This window comes from Panthera tigris, chromosome B3 (genome assembly GCF_018350195.1).
Source record: "Panthera tigris isolate Pti1 chromosome B3, P.tigris_Pti1_mat1.1, whole genome shotgun sequence".
Taxonomy (NCBI): domain Eukaryota; kingdom Metazoa; phylum Chordata; class Mammalia; order Carnivora; family Felidae; genus Panthera; species Panthera tigris.
The window spans coordinates 74,943,254-74,968,379 of NC_056665.1; the positions used below are offsets into that span (position 1 = coordinate 74,943,254).

Consider the following 25,126-nt stretch of genomic DNA (forward strand, 5'->3'; position numbering starts at 1 on the left):
CACCTCGCCCTTTGACTAAAATAGCCTCGGCTACAGTTCCCTCATTAAAATCCCCTTCACAGGGATCAACCATCAGGGTCTCCTCAGAAGTTCTGTTTCACCGGCCTTCTTACTCAGCTGCCTTTCCAAATGCCATCGTTCCCATAACACACTCTCCCTAACATCCTCGCCATATGCTCAAAACCGACCTTGCTCACCCTTCCGCCAAACCCCAGCCTCAGAGGACACTCAGTGTAGTTGTGTCTGTGCCCACAACTGAGTGCCTGGGCATGGGAGAAAGGGCACATGGGCAGATGTGTCAGGTGGAGATGTCACTCTGCACAAACACCAACTGCAAATGAGTTGTCTGTAATGCTGGGCGACCCTACCGCCTTTCTCTCGCAGACCCACTCTCTCCTTGTCCTCAACTATTATTTCACTTTCAAACTGCAACCCCTTCTAACACTCCCCTCCACCCTTTTCTCAAATGACCTTGCCTCCTAACAGAGAAATGGAACCCATCACTCAGCAACTTCCTGATACGAGACCAACCTTCATCTCTCCCAGCCTTCAGCTTCTGCCCTCCTGTTGCATCCCGTTCCCTCCTCTCACCCAAGGTCAACCACTCCACTTGGGCTGTAGATCCCACCCTGTCCTACCTTCTCAGGTGCACACGCTCTGTTACCATCGTTCTCTCCTGTTTATTCAGTCAACTACACCCTTTCAACCAAAGCCTTCCCATCAACACTTCAGCATCTTCCGTTGTACTTTTAAAGCACTCCACCTCAACCGCTTGTGTCTCTAGACTAATGCCTTATTTCTTTACTTCCTTCACAGGAAAAATAAAAACTCTCCTCCTTGACTACATCCCTTTTTCACATGCCATTCATTTTTCAAAAACCATTCCCATCTGGCTTGTCTCCAACTCTCCCTGCAAAAGCTCCAGTCTAGGCCAATAATGACCTCTGTTGCCTAATTCAAATGAGAATTTTTCATTCATCTTATCTGACATCTTGACGGTGTTTGGCAATGTTCATTACTCTCTCCCTGAAATGTTCCTTACCTTGGCCTTCACAACGAATGCTGTCATTCCCTTCTCTTCACAAGCTTGTCCCCCTTTACCTGTTCTTTAGGGTTCAAGCTCGCCAAAGCTTGAACCTAGGCCCCCTTTTCTTTTCACCCTACATTAGTGATCAAAAGCCCAACTATCAATGAGGGTAAGCAAGTAATACAATGAAGTGAAGCAAAGTGGACTTTCACTTCCTTCTCAACTCATTGCAGAGCAAGCTGGATAACTGGCAACAGACCCTGGGCATCAGGGTAAGATGATAGCAGGGAGAGGTACAGACTATAATAAAACGTCTACCAGAACGACAATTAGCCAGAAGTACTGAGTTCTACATGAAAACTCATGATTTTTAAATCTTGGCAACTGAATCAGTTAAGATTTATTTCTGGTGCAAATAAAAGAAATCCTGGTTACACCAAAAGGAGAATTTATTAACTAACTCTTTTAACTGAAAAGCCTAAAGGTGCAGCTGACACTGGCCTAGTTTCTCTATCTGTATTCCAGATCTTCTCTGTTGTTCCTATTCTCAGATATGCTCTACCCTATGGTAGCAAAGCAGTTGTTAGACCTCCACACCAAATTCTGCCAGGTTTAAGCAGAAAGCAAGACAAATTCTCCTCCTGGAGCTCCCCCACAGTTTCCAAGTTCTCTCTGATTGGGCCAACTTGGATTACAAGGCCATTCTTGGACCAACCATATGGCTGAACTACTCTGGGAGTGACTGGCCAGCCCTGGGTCACACACTTCATTGGGAGTCAGGGGTGGAACTTAATCTAAGGCACAAGGTCTGCGATTGAAGGATATGAAATTTCTTAAAAGGAAATTAGGGTGCTGCTATCAAAAGAGAAAATATATGCTAGGCAGCCAAAAAACCATAAACATGCGACAGCAACTTGTTCAAATATTTTAAAAACACTGCACAGGCCAAATAAAGCAGGTTTGCTGGCTGAAGGTGGCTTGTCAACCTCCAGTTCCAATCCTCCTTTCTCCATTTGTTTCCTAGGTGATCTCATCCAAGATCGAGCCGGCATTTACCATCTCTATACCAAAAATGCCACATTTTTATCTCTGACTCATAAATTCAACTGCCTACTCACCATCTTCACTTGGATGCCTCAAACTCATTTCTAATGCAATTTGTCCAAAATGAAACTGATGACCCTCCACCCCTCTCCCACCCAAAGCTGATGTTCTTATTGCAGGGGGTGGTGGGTAAGGGGAGACAAGACCAACGTGACTGGGGTATTGTTCAAAAAGGGGAAAAAAAATCAGGAAGTCAAATGTAAGACTCCATTAAAATTCATTTTACTTCAAATATTCAAGAAAGGCATTTGATATCTTAATTCATCTAAATTCGCAATTTCCATTTTCTGCCTCTTCCCAATTTAAAGACACACAGAAATACAGTTTCACACCAAAGGGAGAAAGGTCGTCAAGGGTTGTCCAAAGGTACTTTTGCTTGCTTGCCTGTTAGCACGGCTGTAATGTTCTAGCAAACATATTATCTGATTTGATCCTGACAGCCCAGGAGGTTGGTAAGGCATGTTTCCATATTTCATCAAATAGGCAATCACTGATTTTAAGATGCAACATTATTTTATGCACCACTATATTAGAAAAACACCACAAATTAAGCCATAACCTATCATGCACAGTAAAACACATCTTGTTTTCAAATACATTAAAATGTAAAATAAGCAAAAATGTATGTCTTACAATCTTTGAGAAACACTATCATAAGCCTTACTTTTCAGATAAGGAACCAGAGGCTCTGAGACTTGCTCCAAATTATAATTAGTAAGTTGAAGAATGGACTTGCACCCGGGGAGCGGCAGGGGGGACAGTTTTCTATCCCCTCCCCCTCCTCAGTCTTGTCCCTAGGTCTGAATGATCTATAGAGTTTCTTCTGAGGCCCCAAAAGTTCTTCTGATACAAAGCTGGTAAAGGAAAATCAGAACTGAGTCAACTCAGTAAGTGCTTTTACATTGACATAGGATTCCAAGACTGAGGATAATTTAGAACTTCTCTCTAGCTCTTAGACTGCCTGGGAAATACTGCTAACATAAATGGCAGTATATGCCAGGTGTATAAGAAAGAGATTACATTATTAATTTCCCCACTAATTCTGTAGGACTGGCACAGAAACTCACGGCTGACTATAAATTTTAAGTGTAATTCCCAAGACGATTTTCACTTGTGAAGTGATATTACTGGAAACCTAGTCAAGCTAAAACTCTCGCTCTTTATAAAGAAATATGTCTATTTAATGATTTGGTTACTTTGTTTCAAAAAACACCTATTTGGAAAGGTGCCAGGTTATACTTGATTACCGCATAAACAATTGCAAAGCAAATGTGTAAGCCTAAGAGTTCTCATCAGTCTGTGCAAGAATTTTGATTGGAATACCCAACATTCACTAAAGAAAAGAAAATTGTTGCAAAAGCCAAGATATTTGGTGTGTGAGATCTAAGTAAGATAGAATAGGCTGAATTGACGACCAAGTTTATTAAAATGCTATTGTTTTTACATTGTGTATTCCCCACAGCACCTAGAACAGTGCCTTAAACACAAACTGCCTAATAAGTACACATGATGAGATGTACAGTAAGAAATAGGGTAGTCCCTCTGTTTTTGTAAATGTTCCTTCTTCCTAGGTCTGTTCAGGATCTGGAGGAGAAACAGTCCAGCAAATTCTTGGTGGTGCCTATTGTGAGTCTATCTTTGTGCCAAAGGCACATCAAATTTAATGCTGCAAGTCCTCAAGGAGCTGACAGTCTATTGAGGACAAACATAAGAGATATGCAGGTAGCAGATTATTTTTACCGATGCTCATAACTGAGCAATATACTAAAAGGTTTTAATATCATCCAAGCTGCACTAGATGTAGAATTAGGAGAGCTGGTGCTGTTAGTTGCTAGATATGACCTTGAACAAGTCAGTTCTCCGAATCTGCTTCCTCAGTTATTACCTACCCATCCCTCAGGGCTACTACAAAATAAATTAAGGCAGGGGAAAATCTTTTGCAAACCCTAAAGCACTATATAAAGCATTATTAGGGCTACTAGTAAAATGTCCTATTGCCTAAAATATTGCAGTGATTTCTTTTTTGAGGTCGCTTAAAATGCAGGCAGAAGCCTCTTTCAAAAGTGCAAACCCAATCATTCATCCCCAGGTTTAAAGACTTCTCATTGCCAAAGGATAAATTCTCAACTGTTTGGCTTGGTACATAAGGCTCTTCAAAAACTGGCTCCTTTGTAGCCCCATCTCTGGTTTTATCTTTCAAACACCACAACAAGCCTACAATTGCTGTCTGATCACATCCTCTTCCACACTGCTTTGCCTTTGCAATTTTGGTGGAGTTCCTGGATGTGATTATCATACCACATCCAGGAGTCCACAGACTGCTATTAAAGTACTTTCCACATTATCATGAAGCTCTGACCTTCTCCAGGGCAGGGGTGGGAGGTGGCATATGTGTGCAATGCTTTTTCCTTCCCCATACCTCTTACTGCAGCTCAGTAAATAGTCCTTGTAACAGCAAGGGAGATCCTCTTTTGCATACCCCCCAAAAATGGTGCCAAGGAGAGAATCTCAAAAGATGGTTGTCAACAGAAAAAAGGCTTAGAGGCCCTAATAAAAATACTACAGGTCCACAGCTCTGATCCAAATGCCCTAAGACCAGATGTGTTTTGGAATTCAAAAATTTTGACACTTTAGGAAGGTAAAATGTACCTTACGCTCTCAGTAGTGTGTAGGTCAGTACTCTATAGGCAAACACAGTAATACTCCTGCAGGGAAACTTACACATAACCACAGCTAAATGAGATAATGAATGAGCTAAATGAGATAAATCAATACACAGACTCATTCGTTCAAGTCAGATCTCACCACAAAATGGGTGATGAGAGCTTTCAGAGCCTTGTGGATTTTGGAATTAGAGAGAAGGGATAATGGATCCATGCCACCTGATTTGTATACATAGCTCTTTCACATCCATTTTCTTCTTTACTCAGAAATCCATTATGGCAGGACTGACCTATATTCAGGCAACAAATAAAAGGCCCTACACCCAAATATCAGCAGACTGGCTATGAAATACTCTGAGAAGAAGGGGTTCAGAGGCACACCCCAATGGTCATCATCACTGACAAATGTAGCGGTTTCTTAATAACACAACAACAGCAAAAACAAAAATTGGTAAATCCAGCACTGCAGGACCAGGTAGGAAAAGCAGTAGTACACAGGGCAGGAAATGAATGCATGAATGATTCTGTAAACAAATTAATATTGTTAGGCACTTTGATCACTGATTTCTAAATGGCTCTCCAACTGGAGGGACAGAAATGCACATATACAAACAATGGCGTTCATAAGCCAAAATCGAGCTGTCCCAGGTTGGTCCCAGACCAACCTGACTTGCTTCCATCTGGAAACAGAAACAGCAATGCATGCCACCTGCTCTCCAGGACGGCAGAAAGGAACAGAATAACACTTTTTGCAAATAAATATATGGGGAGAAATACCTGTATTTTTTTAACCAACCAGAAAGACTCTTCATGTAATGCCACATGTGAGAAACTTCCTTGAGAAGCAAATGCTGGCAGGAATAAAACTTTCCCTAAGAAATGGGGGAAATGCCTTCCTTTCTAAAAAGAAGTACTACATAACAAGGAAGAGGAAGGAGAACACGTAATCCCGTTTCCAATGACTGCTAGCACCTGGAGACCCATTTGTATTTACCCGTGAATCTAAAAGTGTTCATTTCTGGGAGAAGTGCCTCAGCATTTCTAACAGGCACCTCTTCCTCCCATTACACACCAGAGGCCAATAATAACAGCAGTGGCCATGACTTACCCTACTGAGCCTTCACTGCGTACAAGGCAGGGCAATGAGTACTTAAAGTTTTTGTTGATCCTCATGTTAATAATAGATCCTACTTTATGGGGTTATCAACCCGTTCTACAAGTAAGAAACTAGATCCTTCAGGAAAGATCCCAGAGCTTTTAAGAAGAAAAGTCAAATGACTATGATGTCATCTCTTGCCAATTACTTGGTTTCTACTCTGATAAAAGTGGCACAGCTCATTCTCACACCTCACACTTCCATCCCCTACTAGACACCATTTCAGTAAGCATGTGGCAGAAACAACTCTCTTGTCCACACCTAAACCCTTTCCCATGTGTCTCAGCTAAAAATGCATTCCCTCTCTCTCTCCCCCTTTCCCTCCCTCCCTCTGTCGATCTCCCCCTTCTGAGAAGTTCTCCTTGAACGTGCCCCACTCACCCATCCATCCATCCATCCACCTATCCAACCCCTTTAGGGCACCTGTCATATACCAGGCAATGAAGACACAGAATGTGTACGTCGCAGTCCTATCCCCATGCAAGAAAATAATCATACCTGAGCATAAGTTATATATGGCACAGGAGCAGCACAGATCATTTCTGGCTCAGGTGCAAGTTCAGTGGTCACAGAAGGCTTCAAGGAGGTGGTAACTCTTCACTGGGTCTGAAGAATGATTGCAAAGATACAAGACAGACAAGGAAGAGAAGGGCATTTTAAGGCCAAAAGAGTGGAAATGAATGATACTACCAAGGTGTTTCATGTCCTTCAGAACAGCAGCAATGACAACAGAGAGATAAGCTGGGGAGGGATGCAGCTGGTCACAGAGAAGCAAAGGTCAACAAGTCCTGGCCCCCAAAGTTTAGTCTTCTGTGCCTGTTTGCAGAACCCAAGGCAGCACCTTGCCCTCCAGGAAGGGGGAAAGGGAGGACATGGGGCAACTGAATGGGCAAAGGAAGCCAAGGTCCTCATCAATTCACCAGGTGGCTTGGCCACCTCTTCCCAACACCCCTCTTGGCATCCTTAGTTTTACCATACTCCTGTGGATTCTAAAAACTAGTCTCTTGCCCTTTTTGAGGCCAATATCTGCCAATTAATCTTAACTCTAAGACCTTGAGTTAAAGACAAGACACTCTCCATCCTGAGGGGCAGCTCTGAGGGCAGCACAGGAAAAAAACAAATGCTTGCTGAGCTGTGCAGGGGAACAGGAGAACTGATTTTAAACAGACAGCTTTTAAAGGGAAATAGCTAGATCATAGGTCACCAGTTACACAGAGCTTCAATATCCACCCAAACACCAGGGCACGATAAAAACTGACAGAGCTGTTGGATTTTTATCATCTCCTCCTGGGCCTTGAAAGCAGTAATCCCTATGCTTTCTGAAATTGCTATAGCTTGTCTGACTCATTTGATTCACGGACTCCTATCATCTCTTCAAAAGAAAGAACAAAATCCTGTTGCTATAAAACCTGTTCTTTATTTTTAATTAAGGTGGACTTAAATGAACTGTTATGAGAATTTCCTGACACCTTATATGATAATTAGACACATCCTGATTTCCTGCACAAGCTAGGCATAAAACAAACCACAAATCCAAAAATTCACCCCTCATAAAGACCAAGATAATAGAGAAAGGACGGTGTGTTTCCACACAAATGCAATTTCCTCCAAGTGGAAATCTGGGCAGACCAGACATAAAGTATTAGTACAATTCAAATTTATTTATTCATATATACAAACAATATTACCAATTCGATAAATATTATTTCTAGAGCTACACGTTTTTATATTAATTTTAGAACAAAACAAAATCATTGCTTGGTTCTTCCCTTGTACTGGACCCATTAAAGTTTTAGTTACCACAAGGAAACAACCTCTAAGAAACTGACCTTAAAGTGAAAGTTAGATTTCAAAATGAAGAATCTTAAAAATATTTTAAAGTCCTAGGGGCGCGTGGGTGGCTCAGTTGGCTGAGCGTCCGACTTCGGCTCAGGTGATGATCTCACAGCTTGTGAATTCGAGTCTCGTGTCGAGCTCTGTGCTGACAGCTTGGAGCCTGGAGCCTGCTTCAGATTCTGTGTCTCCCTCACTCTCTCACCCTAACCCACTCGCATTCTGTCTCTGTCTCTCTCAAAAATAAACAAACATTAAAAAAAATAAAAAAAAATATTTTAAAGTCCTAGAGAATCACAATGAGCTGAGGAATCCAAAGATTGGAATTAAGAGTCCTGGGTTTACTATTGATTCACAGAACGGTACAGCCTCAGTTTCCTCATCTTTAAAATGGAGTACACTGAGAGATGAGAGTGTGGAAGAGGGTTAAAAAAAGGGTTAATTAGACATCTAAACCCTTTTCCTGAGTAAAAAAACTCAATGAATTTTGATATACAAAGAGTAGATCCTTTTTAGAAAGAGAAGAATTGCATTTCAACTAAAAGATCAAAGCTTTAGAACCAAAGAAAATAAAAATTGAAGACAATAAAAGTGCTTCAATCATTTGAGCACAAAAGTAAACTTCCATTTTTGTGCAAATGTCAGCTTATAAAATAAAAATGACTAAGTGGTACAAAATATTTTTGAAAGATGCCTATACGGATCTCCCAATTTTTTGTTTAGTTTTGTATGTCCCAATGCACAGGACAAAGACAATTTGGCACGTGCTATGATTTCCCATCCTATCTAGTTATTTTTAATTTTTTTAATGTTCATTTATTTTTGAGAGAGAGACAGAGAGAGACAGAGCATGAGCAGGGGAGGGGCAGAGAGAGAGGGAGACACAGAATCTGAAGCAGGCTCCAGGCTCTGAGCTGCCAGCACAGGGCACGATGCGGGGCTCGAACTCACAAACTGTCAGATCATGACCTGAGCGGAAGGCTGACGCTTAACCGACTGAGCCGCCCAGGCGCCCCATCTAGTTATTTTAAGAGAGTAACGTGTTTATCAACAGCATGTGTAGGACAACAGACCAGCACAGTAGAGTAGAAATACCGTAAGATTACCCTTGGACCCCAAGAAAGAGCCTTAGAAATGCCCTGCTTCCAAATAAAGGACGGGAAGGATGATGGTTATTACGGAGATCCAAGAGAAAGTGGAGAGTGAAAAATACAGAATAAATACAGTAGTAAAGACAGAAGGAAATAAAGTAGCATTCCAGAATGTCTGATATGACAGATAAGAAACACAAAGAGGCTTGAAAATATAAAACCTATAAGACCATTGAGACAAATAAGAGACTATAGGCAAACTATAGGCAAACCAGTTTGAACAGGCTCACCAACACAGCGAAAGCATTCTATTCTATGAGGAGAAAGCACTGTGGGAGGATTGCTCCCAATGACAAGCACCACTCCAGAATTTCCTCTCTCCAGCCTTTGGGAAGGTTGGTGGGGAGAACCACCTTCTTATATATATATACACTGAGGATCGAGATTAAGAAATCATTTGTGCTTGGGGCACCTGGGTGGCTCAGTCAGTTAAGCATCAGACTCTCGGTTTTGACTCAAGTCATGATCTCACAGTTCATAGGTTGGAGCCCTGGCTCAGGATCTATGCTGACAGTGTGGAGCCTGCTTGGGATTCATATTCTCTCTCTCTCTCTCTCTCTCTCTCTCTCTCTCTCTCAAAATAAATAAATAAACTTAAAAAAAACCAAACACATTTGTCCTCAGCACACTCTCTATCCTGGGGTTGTGACCTGCTTTGAGCATCCTAGAACCTGAAATCTAAAACAATCTCAATAAAAAAGGAACTAGATCTATCCTTCGTTCATTTCTTCCTCAGTCTACAGACCAGTCAACAGTCACATCAACTGAAAAGTCACCCACTGACCCACCACTCTATAGAAGGATTGGGTGAAAAAAGAAACACAGCCATTTACCTGCGCTCGAGCAGCCACCCAAGAGAGACACTTCATCTACCAAGAGTCTATGCTCACCACAGCGGCCAGAGCATTCTAAGCAACAGCACCCACTAGTGGTGAGGAGGAATACCGGGGGAAAGGAAGCACACATCAACAGATTCCTTTAATTAATGTAAAACTCTGCACATTTCACAAAGTTATTATGAATACCCCTCTCAGCCACCCCTAGTCGGTGTTCCTTGAAAACTGAAGCCATATCTCTACATGGCTAAATGACTTTGGAGTTCTACTCCAACTATGGAACTTTTCTCTTGCCCCACACATACAAAGTGGTACCCTAACTGTAGCTTCTCACCATGCACACATGCCATAGTTCTAAAGAAATCTCTCCTCCTCAAAGAATACAGTAAACAAAAGCTAACTGAGTACATACCAAACAGTAACACTGTGAGGATTCAAAATTAAATTAGAAAAAGATTCTGCTATGGGGGCACCTGGGTAGCTCAGTTGGTTAAGCGTTCCAGCTCTTGGTTTTGGCTCAGGTCATGATCTCACGGTTTGTGAGTTTGGGCCCTGCATCAGGCTCTGTGCTGACAGCTCTGAGCCTGCTTGGAATTCTCTGTCTCCCTCTCTCTCTGCCCCTTCCCTACTCATGCCTCTCTCTCTCTCTCTCAAAAATAAACAAATAACTTTAAAAAAGAAAAGAGAAAAGAAAAAGATCCTGCTATCAAATAGTCTAGAGTCTGCTTAAGGAGACATGGCAATATCTTTAGAATGGCACTACCATCATGTAACTGTGCAATCTAGAAACCAAGGAATAGTCTCTGAGGCCTCCCTTTTTCTCATCCAGCACTTCCAACCCATCACCATATCCAAATCATATCACCTCTATTTCTCCCAACATCCACCCAGTTCTCTCCATCTTTACCTCCCTGGTAAATATCACCTGGTCAGGTGATCACCGTTTCTTCCTAAACTACTACAAAAATTTCTAAACTGGTCTATCCACGTCTCCTTGTGGACCCCTACTGTCCTTGTAACCAACCTCTTTGCAATCAACATGGTATCTTGTCAATCTGATCACTTCAAACCCATGCTCAGAAAGCCTTGTGACTCTTGGGAAAAGACTCTGTCTCACACTCCTTATTCTCCATTCCCAGCCTCAGGGGCCTTCTGTCCATCACTCATACCATGGTCCCTTCCACCACAGGGGCTTTGCACATCCTGTCTCCTCTGTAATGCCATCCCCTGCCTCTTTAACCCCTACTCATCCTTCAGGTCTCAGCTCAGCAGGCCCTCCTTAGAAAAGCCACCCAAATTTCCTTGACCGGGACCAGGTCCCCTCAAACACATACCTCTCCTATAGAACACTTAGAATAGCTGTCAGTGAACACTTCATGCAGTTATTTTTATATATTGTCTCTTTTAATATTTTTTATAAAAGCAGAAACCATGTCTGCTTTTTGTAGGCACTTGTGCTGAATGAAAAGACAGAGATAAGATCAATACAAAGCAAAAGGGAAAAAGTGCCCTGAGAAAGAAACAGACAAACGACTCCTACGGGATTTAAACCAGACCTCTCACCTTTTACAAGACGTTCTCCCTGGGAATTTCTCAAGGTCTCTCCACCCCAACACAGCACTGTGACATGGCATCCATGTGAGGAAGGAAAGGGGAACCATCATATCTTTTGCTCTCCTTATTTCTCTCAAGTCTAGAGATGAAGTAAGGAAGGAAAGAAGTCGGGTTCCACATAGGTGAGTGGCCCCGTATATGTCTGCCTTCAATAAAGGCAGGGCAAGGAGGTAATACCCACAAACCTATTGAAACCATTCATTGTTCTGGGAAGAACTGCTCCTAAGAACCCCTGACAAATACATCATCTCTGTGGAAGCCTTTCTAGGATGTAGGTCAGCCCCCTTGCATGAAGCTGAATATCATCCCCGCTACTTGAAATGGCAATGGAAATCTCTCTCCCTCCCCAACAATCCATTTCTTCTCAAAATCTGCCGCAGTTTATTTCCCCATCGCTCACCTAAACTAAGCGTATTTAAAATGCAGGCGCTGCCCACATCAATATACCTTCTATTGAGTAATGTCTGATCTTCCCTCTTCCGATATCCAGTGTCTCAGGAGCAGCTCCGGGTTCTGCCCAGCCAGAACCCCCTGTCTCAGGATAGCACAGTGTGGTGTTCAAGGGCCTGACCCAGGGTCACACTGATGGGTTGTAGAGCCCAGCACCAAGGAACTACAGCCCTGGTTTTTTGTAAAATGGGGCGAACGATAGCACCTGAGTTGGAAGAATCCATGAAACATTTTTTTTGAAGATGTAACCGGCTTTATGAAACATCTCATGAAGTGGGTAGCATATCAATCACCTAGCAAGAAGAGAGGCATGCCTCCACAAAACATCCCTAGCACGGTGCCTGACACACAACATATGTGCGGTGATTAACCATTAGTATGATTAATATGTTAAGGAAGCCTCAGGTATGGCTTGAATAAGGAATGACTTCCTTATTCCCAAACCAAGATGCTTATTTAAAAACAAACAAACAAAAAAACCTCTGTAGAAAACTTCTCAGGGAAAAAGAACTTTAGACACTTGTACCTATAAGATAACACAGTGACCTATAAGGAGACAGTGTTTACTGTAGCTCTTCCAGAGATGTCAGTGGAACCATGACCTACATTCTAGGTACACATCCAGGAACTAGTCATTAGTTACACCCACTCAAAAAATAAGGATGTGGGCGGTTCTCCCCCTCTGCCCCGCCCTCCCGGCCCCATCACAGTGTACATTTGTGTTTACTCAGTGTCCTGTAAAGCTCAGAAGACAAAGCACTATTTATATGCTTTCTTTTGGCAGGAGGTGAATAAGTTCAGACATTCACCAGCCAAGTCCAAGTCCTGGATGTACAAACTGCACACGTGCATACGATAATGTAATCTGCTAAGAAAACAGGTGAGGCCGGCCCCAGCAGGTGTTCAGTCACTGGGGACAACTGCTCCATAGTAACACCCGGCTTTTCACACCTGCTCTGGAATCCTCCACAGGAATTAAATGTGGTAGGAAAAGAAGGATCTTACCCGTGAAGGTTTTGCATTAAAATGTCCTCACATTTTTTTTTTTCTCAGGCACCTCATTTTATCCAGGGAAAACTGTGTGGATACGAACAAAATAAAATTCTAATCTGCAGAGAAAAGGATTCGGTTATCTGGTTACCCATCACCCAGGACTTTGTCCTGAAAACCAAGGCTGTGCAGGATATAGGTGCTAAGTATGAAGAAACCAGCAAACAAAGAAACCATTCTACTGTGCCATCTCAAGAGAAGTCCAGAGGCTTCTCTGCCACTGCTCTGAGCCAGAAAAATAGGTTGTAGCTTCTGCTTTCTTTTTTATTAAAAAAAAATTTTTTTTTAACATTTATTTATTTTTGAGACAGAGAGAGACAGAGCATGAACGGGGGGAGGTCAGAGAGAGAGGGAGACACAGAATCTGAAACAGGCTCTAGGCTCTGAGCTGTCAGCACAGAGCCCGATGCGGGGGCTTGAACTCACGGACCACGAGATCACGACCTGAGCCAGAGTCGGACGCCCAACCAACTGAGCCACCCAGACGCCCTCCTTCTGCTTTCTATGTATTCAGCTTTTAGACAACATTTCCAGGCTCAGTGGAAGAGGGCCAGCTTGTTGGGGTCTGTGAGTCAGAAAGGATAAGAACAAGCCTCTGGGAGGGTCAAGTGTGTTTGGCGGCTCTCCTAGGACCTTCACATCTTACGGGCAGCTGGATGCCCTGGGATCTATCTCAAACGGTCTGCCCGGGGTATTCTTCTCGGGGATAATTTCGGAAGGTCTGTACTGAACGCCAAAGGCATTAACCCACCGTGTTTCAGAGAGAACTAATGGATGACTTTAAGATTGAGAATGAATGATTATTAAAGAGCTCAACAGCGTTCTGCCTCTGTTGTTCAGATTTTGTAGAAGTGCCTATCTGGAAAAAAGATTCTTTTCTATGCAGAATATAGTTCCCAACAGTGACAATATTCATCAACGTGTCTAAGAGCATTTCCTGGGCAGCTGCTTGCCAGTCACGAAGAAGAAACAGCAGGCAGAGTAAGGCCTACCGGTCAGACTACTAGTTCTGGCAGGATGCTGAGAGGCCTGAGGCTGCTCCCACGAACAGCCAACAGCCGGGCCCCAGGCACTGTGTTTGGGAAAGACAAGTGCTCTGAAGCCTGACTGACTTCTATCCCCTCAAAGCCCCACAGGGCAGCTCCTGGGGGTCTATAACAGATCTTCACCAGCAGCACATTTTTTTCTGGATGTAACATTTTGAAATTCCTTCAACACTTTGTCAGAGGGGACGCAGGGTGGTAAAAAGCAAAGCTAGTGGCCCTGGGGTAAGCTGGAGCTGGGCTGGACTCCTAAATCAGGCTCCCCTTTCTTTCTAACTCTCTGACTTTCCATATCTAACGGCATTAAGTAGCTCACAAGTTACTATAAAGATGAAAAGAGACCAGGAGAGTAAGGTACTTAGTGCAGGGCCTTCTCCTCCCTGCTAAATCTGCCCTCTTCACCCAAGCAGGGAAGTGCGTCTCTTGCAGGCAAGCCTCACGAATAAGGTTTTGTTTTTAAGTCACCCATTGAAGTATCCTCCTTATTCACTAGACTGGGTTCTGGGAGGTCTTCTGCTCTTTCCCTAAATCAAATACAGGCTCAAAGGGCATTTTTAAAACCAACTAAAAATATCCAAACCGACGTACTCAAAGCAACTCCAGAAATGTTTCAGCCATACTTTTGGAGTTGGTCTACAATCATCCAGAGTAACTTCCATAAAAGGCAAATTCATTTGTAGGTTAAGTGCTTTTAACCTTTCAGGTGGCCTCACAACTTTACAATTGCCGTGAGCCATACACCCTGGGACTCGCCAGCTTTTCAGCAAGTTCCCTGCTAAGGGTTTCATGCCTCTTCAGGTCCTCACCCACTTTGTCCAGCTGTGACTCCCTCAGTGGGGACTCTCCGGAAATTGTATTTGAGAACACAATCAGACATCACTAACAGGTGACCCCCATCACTATAGATTTCAAGGACTTTTCATAGATGTTTCTATGGAATCCTCACTTTGTTTTAAAAAGTAAAACCACACAGTTGAAAAATAGGCAAGAAATCTTCACAAAAGAGGATAATCCAAAGGTCAATATACACATGCAAAGACACTAAGCTTCACAAGGTGATAAGGGATATATGAATTTAAATATAAAAAAATTTTTTTAATGTTTATTTATTTTTGAGATAGAGACAGAGCGTGAACAGGGGAGGAGCAGAGAGAGAGGGAGACACAGAATCTGAAACAGGCTCCAGGCTCTGAGCTGTCAGCACAGAGCCCGACGCGGGGCTCGAACCCACGGACCGTGAGATCATGACCTGAGCCGAAGTCAGATGCCCAACCAACTGAGCCACCCAGGCGCCCCGAATTTAAATTTTTTTTAATGTTCATTTATTTTTGAGAGACAGGCAGAGTGCAAGTGGGGGCAGGGCAGAGAGAGAGGGAGAGACAGAATCAGAAGCAGGCTCCAGGCTCTGAGCTGTCAGCGTAAGAGCCCGATGGGAGGATTGAACCCACAAACCATGAGATCATGACCTGAGCCGAAGACGGCTGCTTAACTGACTGAGCCACCTAGATGCCCGAGAGATATATGAATTTAAACCATAAGTAGAGACCCCCTACACAAATATGTGAAGAGCTAAATTTAAAATGACTTATCAAACTCAGTACTGGCAAGAAAATAGAGAAAGGGGACTCTTCATTCACACCAGATGGGACTATAAATTGAATGGCATACTGGAAAACTGCCTGGCTGTATCTACTAAAGCTAAACATACTCCTATCATAAGGCCTGGCAATTATACCCACATGCACACTCCAGAAATACATACCTATGTGCACCAAAGACATATACACATGTATGCCCACAGCAGCATGATTTATAACAACCCCCAAATGGGAAACAACTGAAATGTCCATCATTAGTAATTGTGGTATATTAATATAACAGAATACAATCCAGCTTATGCCACATGAGCAATATGGCTGAACCTCACAATACTGAGAGAAAGAAGTCAGACACAAAAGAATACAGAAGAATGACTGTATTCATATAAAACTCAAAAGGAGGCAAAAGTGATCCGTAGTACTAGAAGTCAGGAGAGTGGCTACCATGGAGGCGGACAGAACCATCCGGCACAAGGAGAGATTCTGGGGTGCTGGTGGCTCTCTCTCTTTCTTGACCTGTACTAAGACTAAATGGATGTGTTCATAGAGTGAGTTCCCTTAATGGTACCCACGCAATTAGCACTTGTTTCTGTGTGTATGTTACACTTCAAACCCATCTATTTGCCTCCTCCCGTGCGAAGCCACACAGGGCAAACCAACTCAACTGTCCCTTAGCATAAATTTATGTAAGCATTCGGGCCTAGTGTGAAGAGCAAGAGGCACGGGGTCCTGCTCCCAGCCAACCCAGGCGATCCTGTGCCTCAGAAGGAGTTTGACTCTCCAGGCCTCACTGCTGTCATCTAGAAAAAGATGAGATCCTGTGAGAGCACTTTGTAGACCATATGCCGGCAGGACGTGACCACATACATGGTGGATGCAGCTGGAAAGCGGGAGAAACCGAGGACAGTTCGGGAGATTTTGAGGAGCTCTGGGGGGTTACTTTCAAGAGTTTTAGGGGCCAGCAGCATAGGTTCTTTATGAAATTTCCATGCCAACGTGAGTTATTACACTTGTCATTTGCACAGCCGTATCACGAGCTGCTCTGTAATGAGCTTTCCATCTTAAACACAGCGCTTTTCAGGTCACTTTTGGAAATGATACACACTCTTCAACTGTAAAGTAGGGATAAATATACAACAGTACCTACCTCTGAGGGTCGTGCAGACAAAAGGAATCAGTATCAATGAAGTGCTTAGAACCTATGTACTATGTTAGCATATAATAATCTCTAGGGAAATATTAAATAGTAAAAATAATATACTGACAAAAACTAATGGACGAGACAGTGGAAGGGAATCCCAGGGGAAAGCAGCTGTCCAGCTCAGTATATTTTTATTGATTCTCTCCTATATGCCAGACATGCTAGGCCTCGGGGATACGAAAATGAAGATCCCAGCCGTTGGGATCTTGAGCACAAGGGCTGTTCCAAAATAGGGTGTCTGAGTTCAGAATTCCCTGTCCCATTTTTAAAAATCAGCTACTAGATAGACCAGTGACTGCGTGGTTGACAATGTGGATGAATTTGGAAATATGCCCGTTTTATGAGCATTGAACTCTTTTTATAAGCACCAAATTTCTACCTTTAGGGTAGTTTTTCTTTTCTTTTAATAACTATTGTTATACAGTAGTTGCATAAGGATTTAATTTTAAAAGGCCTTACTTCAGGAACACCCAGCTTCATATACCTAGCTCCTCCTTAGCAGGACAGCTTCCTTATTGCGATTTAATGATAGGGTAGATTAAATTCTTCAAGAATAATATTAACTTCTCAACCAGTAGATACTGCTGGCTTTCATCTGAGACTGTGTGAAGCAACACATTGCCAGGCGGTCTAAAAACAAAGAGATCGCTGAGGCATAACCTCTCTGACCAATTTTCCTTACCAACAGTGGTCAGGAGAGGCAACCAGATTAGAGCACACACATTCGCTCGCCTCAGAAATCAGATCTTTCCCAATTCGAGTGACACTCCACCTCCACCTTTCAGAAGGACAGTAAGTGCAGTGAGACCTAGTGTATTCAGCTGCAGCCTGAATACCTTGCCTTTGATTATTTGATATTGATGCAACATCAGTTTAAATGTTCAGCCCTAGTGCTATAACAAAGCGAACAATCTCATTTTCTTCAAAATCAGGCATGAAATATCCACACGTGGCAATCCACAAAACAGTCAAACAAGGTGGGAAAACAGAGCCTCATGGGGCGAAATTACCATCCTCAGGAAAGCAATGAATTTCAGGCTGTGAAGTCGTAGAAACCAGTTTGATTTACTGCACTTGGGGTTTTGTTAAAACCGTAGGAACTGTTTGTGTGAATTTTTTCCCTGTAGAAAGTGAGAAGGATCTGTCAACTTAATTGAAATGTAAACACATTCTCTTGTTTCCTCTCACTTCAAATGATAAAGAAGATAGAAACAGAACCAAAGTTAACAAACCACAACTCACCTTGTGTAACCCTATGTAGACGCCATTACCTAAGCCAGCACTGGGGAGTGACAGGGCATACTTCACGGAGGTGGGTCCTCTTAGAGCTCAGAATGCCCTCCCAGGTGCTGTGCATGCCAGCCTCAAAAGCCAGCCCCATGAGCCAGGCCAGTCCCTAATAACACAGAGGAAACTGAGGCCCAGTGAGGCCAAGTAATACAGGCTCCAGGTAGGAAAATTACAGCCAGTGCCGAGATTTAGTTCCCAATTCTTCCTCTTCGGTTGTTACCCATTCATCCAATTCAATCCAACCTGCCCAGAGTTAAGGCAAATTAACGAAACACCTAGGTTTTCTCAAGTCAATGAAGTAAACGTTTTCACCCTCATCCCCAGAAACTTTCGCTCGTGCTGCTCAGGAAACTCAATGGTTTACGTTTGAGCGCCATTTCCTCTCATCTGCATGAGATAAACATCAGTAAGTCAGGGGGGAAGGCAGCTAGGCAAGGATGGGAAGAGACCACCATACTAAGGAATGGGAGCACCCACAGAACAGTTGAGGGATGATCTGGTCAAAAAGAAATCAACTCCATGAGAGCTGAGTAAAGGCCCAACACCTTGACTAAAAGTTATCCGGATTCAGCTGAGACTAGCACAGTGACTTTACCAAAGTTATGCTCATTTGAAGACCAATAAGCAAATTAATGTTGCCCCGAGGACTAGGATTCATACCTTGTCTCCTATATCCTCCCTCCATTCCATCCACACAAATCAAACACTCTGTGAAGCCCTTGGCTTTCTTCCATATATATTTTTCCTTTAGTCTTAATCGTGGAATTCTCAGCCCTTGAGGGAAGCAAAAGGCAAATATGTGACATTCCAGGCACATTGTGGTGCGTACTTTTCTACGTGCGCTAGGTCTTACTCTGATCTGATGGATAAGAAAGCTGTGGCTCAAATTATGGAAAGAGTCCCAATGTCCATCAACTGATGAATGGATAAAGAAGATGTCATACACACACACAATGGAATACCACTTGGAGATGAAAAAGAATGAAATCTTGCCATTTGCAACAATGTGGTTGGAACTTGAGTGTATTATGCTGAGCAAAACAAATCAGGGAAAGATAGCATATGATTTCACTCATATGTGTAATTTGAGAAACTCAACAGATGAACATAGGGGAAGGGAAGCAAAAATAAGATAAAAACAAGAGAGGGAAGAAACCATAAGAGACTCTTAAATACAGAGAACAAACTGAGGGCTGCTGGAGTGGGGGGTGGGTATTAAATGGGTGACGGGCATTAAAGAGGGCACTTTTGGGGATGCGCACTGGCTGTCACATGTCAGAAAGCAATCACAGGGCTCTACTCTTGAAGCCACGACTACACTGTATATTAACTTGAATATAGATTAAAAAAAATAATAAAGACAGAAAGTTGTCTCTCACATGTTACTAACCTTGCCCCCAAGTTCCCTGAGCAAATTGGTGGCTCTGCCACAGCTCCTGTTCAGCTCTGTCCTAGTCCAAAGCCACCTGCTCCACGCTGCATCAGCTTCTACTCAGAGCGGTCCGTGGACCAGCAGCAACCACATCAACGGGAGCTTGTTAAAACGGCGGGATCTCAGGCCCCAACCCAGGCCTGCTGAATCAAATTCGGCACCTTAACGAGATCCCCAGTGCTGCTGCCCCCGAGTCTGAGAAGCCGAGCTACATCTCACCACTAAAGAGAGGAGAAATATCTCTATCAAGGGGATGGCAGCCTCACCTCGGTGACATTAAAAGCTCATTTAGTATTATGACTTTGGGGTCCAAACACTTTGATGCTGGTGTGGTGCCAGCAGTGGCACCTAAACCCTGCTTAATACAGAGATTTTTTTTTTTTTTTTTAAAGGGGAAGTCTTGACAGAGCTCCACAGACAAACTGGAAGATGACACTACGGTCAAATCTTAAGGGAGAACCTAAAGATTAACTGCCAAGTCAGCACAACCTATCACCCTTTGGTGGTTCGCAACCAGGAAGCCTAAATATGGAATTCGCCTCTGGAGGGAAGTCCAGGAACATTCTCCACTCTGAAGATCACAAGGCACATCTGCCACAAAAACCATCCCACTGACTCAGGAGCAAGTTGGCACAAAACGCTTTTAATTCGGGGAAAGGACTTGTGCAACAAAGAGCAACAGGACAATCCTAGAAGACCCAAAGACAAGCAAGGATGAAGGAATTATCTAGCTATTTCCCCCCCACAGAGAAAATCTGGCCTGAAACGAATACCCGATTCCTAGATCTCTCTCACCACTTTTTTCTCATTATTCTTTAGCGCCAGGCAGGAGCCTTCTTGCTACTTTATTTTTTTTTTATTGTGACATAATTCATACACCATACAATTAACCCTTTTGGAGTGTACAATTCAACAGTTGTTAGACTATTCACAAAGTTGTATAATCATCACCACTGCCTAATTCCAGAACGTTTTCAGCACCCCAAAAGGAAGGCTTTTGGGATAACATCAAAGGAATAACATCAAGAGTTATTCCCCTCTGCCCTCCCCCCAGCTCCTGGCAACCAGCAACGTACCTTCTGACACTATAGATTCACCTATTCTGGACATTTCATATAAATGGGATCATACACATGTGGCCTTTTGTGTCTGGCCTCTTTCATATAGCATGTTTTCAAGATTCATCCACGTAGCATGAATCAAACTTCATTCCCTTTCATGGCTGAACAGTATTCCATTGTATGGATACATCACAGTTTGTCCATTCATCCACTGGTGGACATTTGGGTTGTTTCCACTTTTTGGCTATTATGGGTCATGCTATTGTGAACATCTGTGTACAAATGTTAGTGTGAACACATTTTCTGGTCTCTGGGGTATATACCTAGGAGTGAAACTGGTCATGAGGTACGTCTATGTCTAACATTTTGAGGAACCACCTGTTTTCCAAAGTGGCTGTGCTATTTTACATTCCCACCACCAACGTAATATAGGAAAGTTCCGATTTCTCCACATCCTCACCAACAGTTGTTATTATATGTCTTTTTGATCACAGCCATCCTGATGGGTGTGAGGTGGTATCTCATTGTGGTTTTGATGTATTTCCCCAATGGCTAAATGGTGTTGAGCATCTTTTCATCTGCTCATTGACCATCTGTGTATCTTCTTTGAAGAGCTGTCTATTTGAAGTCTTTGTCCATTTTAAAATTGGGTTGCCTTTTTACTGTCGAACTGTAAGAGTTCTTTCTTTGGGCTGTTTTCTGAAACTCCAGTCACAACCCCTCTTCCTGGAAAGCTCATCTCCCAAATACCTAAGACTCTTTAGCTGGACTTCCCTCCGTACTTGGACCGACTTTCCTCGAAAGGCCTAGAAATACTTTCTCTCTTGATATCCCATGTATTCAACCAGAATATCGTGCCTCTCCTCCTCTTTATCTACAAGCAGCTCGTCCGTGGTCACCAGAACTCATGGCTACTTCAGTGAATTCACAGAATCCAGAAAGAACAGGTTCTTTGACCACCACCACATTATGCCACCAACCTACAATGCCCTTCTCTTCTCTACAAAAGTACAACCACCCATCATTTATATTTTCAGTCTATCCCCTCCATGGAGATTTTCCTAGCCACCATAGCTTACAATGGCTTCTCTTTACCCTGAAATAAAAAAAAGCAGTAATCACGTATAGAGCCATTAATCAATGAATATTCATGCTCAGTGAATGCCCCTATATACTAGGTGAAACCACTCCATCCATAGTTGATGTTAAATAACATATCACAATTGAGGGAATGTGCTCATTTGGTAACGGAATACTAGAAGATCCACACATAACCTCAAAAATGTGTTCTGGGAAGCGTTTAATTGAATAAACACAATTGTTGGGACTCTTAACTCTAGTACTTCTGAGAGACTTTGATATGATGATGCACATGGTGGGAATCTCTAAGAGGGAAAAATAACAGGCAGAGCTTCCAAATTGATCTGCCCTTTTCAAGAGCACACCTATTAACGCCTCCCTGATAGCATTCTTTTGACTCTTCTGACGAAGTACTCTGGAAACTGCTGAGCTAATTCAATTGCTGCTTAATTCTATCAGCTGGACAGCACGGGGTAGAAACTATTTTCTACTGGCGTAAGGAACCAAATTTGTTTTGTTTTAGAATGTTGTCAGTTGGAAGTTGCTCTATTTGCATGTCAGTTTATAGAAAAACAGAAAAGAAAACCATATATTTAAGGTGTTCATAATTTTGAAGACCCATCCAGATTTCTGAATTTGGAAAAGGATGAACTGCCCGGCGGCGGGGTGGGGGTGGGGGGGGTGGGGTGTGCGGATCCAATGCATCTTAGAATCGAGCTAGTGCCCTACAACCCGAGTTTTAGTTGAAGCAGGCTCTAGGAAGGTGGTGGGGAACAGTGTTCCAGGAATGGGCTGTGATTCTCTATGACCCAGGACCAACAGCCCCGAGGATCAAAGAGAAAGAAAGTATCACAAATGTCTCACAACAGACTTATCCAAGGGAATGAAGATACCAAGCGGTCACGCACTAAGAAAAGCTAACGACGGTGATAAGGAAAGAAGCCTCCCCCACACTGGAAAAAAATCTAGCAGTGAAAAGTAGGGGTAACACCCAAAATATAAACATCAAGTTATGGGAAAGAATTTTAAAATAGAAACGTTCCCTACTCATGTTAAGTAGGAGAAACTATTTAAATGAGCGAGTGAATCTTAAGAATTACAACCGGAAGGTGGTTCCTTCACTGAGGGTTGATTACCATCAGGAAGACAGGCATGGGCCTTGCGGTTTTATCTACTAAAACACTAAATGGTACACTTGAGTTTTTGAATAGGTTTCTGATTTTACTGATAGGTCTCTTTAGTGCTAATCATTTTAAAACTAAAACAAAGCACAAATGGAAAGCTAAGATAAAGCACGATGGTCAGGCTGGCTTCCATCTGGCACGGCAACATGAGAATGTGTTCAAGTGCTGACCTCCTCTTACGCCAAGTGGTTTGGGTGCTACATAACCTTATTCCTTCTCTAGGATGGCATCTCAAGCGCCCTCCTGACTCACGCAGGCTCCCTCACAAGGCCTCTCTGATACAAAGCAGCTGAAGTTCAAGGCCACTACTAGTCCTGGTGAGCTCTCACCCTAGCTTGGGGGACAAGGAGAACTTAAGATTGGGCTGTGCCCAAGCAGTGCTTGATTATCAGTGGAAGGACACAGAGAGGCACTGATACAGCACGGCTTCCCGTGAAAGTTGGCCTTCCTCCCCCACAGAGTGAGAGAGGATCTCGGTCACTGCCAACACCACCATTTGACAGAAGGAATGGAAGGCCTTTGCCAGGTCTGACCACCACAGAACTTCTGTCAGGGAGTATCCTTCATCTCCTCCTGCCTCCTGGCCTGGGTACGCTGTCCATGCAGAGAAGGCACCACATTGTCAGTTTTATTAAAATTTGCTTATGGCAATTCAACCTGTTCTCCAGTCTTAAGGTTCAAGCTGCCATAACTTTATGCAACTCCTCTGCAAAAATGTCTGAGATCTCCTAGGAAAGGAATAGGGTAGTTGCTAGATTTATCAATATCAAGGTCACAGATCTCAGTCTACTCAAGAGTGACCTAGAAACCTGAGTATTATACAGTGTGAAAAGAAGGGGGAATCCTACCTTTTTTGTGTAAAATCCACTCATTGAAAGAGCAATCGGGGAGGGGTTGCGGCACGCCTGGGTGGCCCAGTCCCTTAAGCTTCTGACTCTTGATGGAGGCTCAGGTCATGATCTCACGGTTTGTGAGATTGAGCCCTGTGTACGGATCTGTGCTGACAATAAGGAGCCTGCTTGGGATTCCCTCTCTCTCCCTCTCCTTCTCTGCCCCTCCCCCACTTGCGCTTTTTCTCTCTGTCAAAATAAATAAATAAACTTAAAAAAAATGAAGAGCAATCAGAATTATTAAAACTGGACAATGGTAAGTGGCACAGGTATTGGAAATATAAGCTGCTTCAGGCAAGTTCCTAAAGCACCCTATCTCTGTACGTGTGGTATTAAAATAATGCTATTTTAGAACAAACCTCACCTCTCTCTTACTGTCTCTCACCTGGTACGTCAGTGATTCTATTGGCGTGGGATCCGGACGAGCAGCATTGGCATCATCGGGAACTAGCTGGTGATGCAAATTCTTGGACCCCCTTCCCTCAACCCTAGACCTAGAGAATCAGAGACTCTAAGCAGTGCAGCCCAGTAATCTTTGTGTTTTGGTTGTTTGTTTGTTTGAAGATTTTTATTTATTTATTTTTTTAAGTAATCTCTAGACCCAACGTGGGGCCTGAACTCACAACCCCAAGATCAAGAGTCTTCATACTCCACTGGCTGAGCCAGCCAGGTGCCCCTAACAAGCCCTCCAGTTGACTTCAGTGCTCATGCTGGAGAACTTCTGCCCCAGGATTAGGAAAGATGCAGCACGTGGGGGGCTCAGGAGCCTGATCAAGCCCTTATTAACTGAGTGAGAGGAAATCCCACCTGTTCCTGTCTGATGATTATTGGCTCTTTAACCTCATAGACTGATGAAAGGTTGAGTCTTTAGTTCAAGGTCACTTAGAGGCCAAGGCAGAGCTCCAGCCCAGGGTCTGCTGACTCATCAACTGTATTTGTCTAACAGGGGTCTTGCTGACAAGCCAACGTGGGGGGCCAGGACTCTGAACATTGATAAGACAACCCTGGAGATCTCCTAATCTACACCATGCTGCTTCCCTCAAATAAATATGAGGACTAGAGCCTCAACCCTTAAAATCAAGAGAGGTGGATTTTAGGGAAACAATACAAAGAAAAAAGATAAACAGCTACTTCCAAAGGCCTGAGCAACTAAACCTCTTGGTGAGGAATGGGTAGAGGGCAGAAGGCTTAGGTGTCCCGTTAAAATGGAAAGAATTAGTTAATTCAGAAACACTGAGTAAAGAGCGTAGCCACAATAGGATATGAAAGGTGCTTCCAAGTTTCCTCAGAACTTTCATTTCTATTATCTCATCCAAGTCTCACAACAACCCTGCAATGAAAGGAGGTGAGGCCACTAAGTGTCTCCATCTGACACTAGAGGAAACAAGCTCAGAGTGGCTATTTGTCTATCCGCACCATCATCAGCTGTAAAGCTAAAACTTGACCTCAGATCTGACTCTAGA

At 43.2% G+C, this 25,126-nt stretch overlaps 1 protein-coding gene across 3 annotated transcripts in view; it reads right to left on the reverse strand.

The window, feature by feature from the left end:
* STXBP6 (syntaxin binding protein 6) overlaps positions 1 to 25,126 on the reverse strand; it is a 244,524-nt gene that overhangs the window by 217,633 nt on the left and 1,765 nt on the right. The window contains exon 1 of one of the 3 annotated variants that reach the window (XM_042989482.1): positions 6,449 to 6,469. The exons of the other annotated variants lie outside the window; for them this stretch is intronic. The gene's annotated coding sequence lies outside the window, so the exon portion shown is untranslated. Of the gene's footprint in view, positions 1 to 6,448; positions 6,470 to 25,126 lie in introns of those variants that run through there. 3 annotated transcript variants of the gene reach the window in all.